Source organism: Corylus avellana, chromosome ca5 (assembly GCF_901000735.1).
Source record: "Corylus avellana chromosome ca5, CavTom2PMs-1.0".
NCBI classification, from domain to species: domain Eukaryota; kingdom Viridiplantae; phylum Streptophyta; class Magnoliopsida; order Fagales; family Betulaceae; genus Corylus; species Corylus avellana.
In genome coordinates, this window is record NC_081545.1 from 6,054,175 (window position 1) to 6,055,176 (window position 1,002).

The window sequence follows — 1,002 nt, forward strand, 5'->3', positions numbered from 1 at the left end:
AAAGATTGACATCTTTGAAATTTGATTCATATCTATAGGTGGTGGAGAGACTTGGGTTTCAAAGCTAGGCTACCCTTTTGAAGGCACGGGTTAATGGAGAATTATTTGTCGGCCGTGGGGATGATTTTTTAGCCCCAGTTTTCCAAGTGCAGGATAGGCCTCACCAAATTTGTATGCATATTATCAGCTATTGATGACATGTATGATATATATGGATCGCTGGATGAGCTCGAATGTTTCACTGATGCTGTGGATCGGTATAATAAAAGCATGATTATACATGTTAATTTATTTTTATTTTGTCCAAACCATCACTTGCATCATAATATATACTTTTCCTTTCTTTTTTTTTTGTAATATTTTTGAGCAGATGGGAAATGGAGGCCATGGAGGACCTTCCAGAGTACATGCGGATTTGCTATCTTGCCATGCTTAACTTTGCTAATGAAGTGGTCTTTGATGTTCTCAAAGATCATGGCTTGAATATATTCCCCTACATTAAGGAAGCGGTAAGCCATAAACATAAAAGCAAAAAACAAAATTGAAGTCAATTGTTCAATGCATGTCGTGGGGGGTGTAATCAATATTGTTATTTTCATGGCAGTGGGCAAATCTTTGTCGATCATATTTGGTAGAAAGACGATGGTTTTCCAGTGGATACACTCCAACTGTGGACGAGTACTTAGAAAATGCATGGATTTCTGTGGGTGGTCCTTCAGCCATAGTCCATGCTTATGTTCTGCTTGGGTGCACGTACCATATCTAAAGATGCACTTGATTGCTTAAAGCTTGGCTCTGAGCTTATATATTGGGCATCCCTCATAACTCGACTAAGTGATGATTTGGGGACTTCAGAGGTACGTCTGCTAAAAAACTGTTGCAATTGATTAAAGCTATTTCTTGCAAGAGAAGTTAGTTTGATTGGTGAATTTCTATTTCTTCTGTGATCATAGGCTGAAAGCAAGAGAGGTGATGTGGCGAAATCCATTGAGTGCTACATGG

General features: G+C 38.7%; 1 pseudogene; it reads left to right on the forward strand.

Moving 5' to 3' along the window:
* The window catches only part of LOC132181644 (probable terpene synthase 9), a 7,398-nt pseudogene that overhangs the window by 5,433 nt on the left and 963 nt on the right, over positions 1–1,002 (forward strand).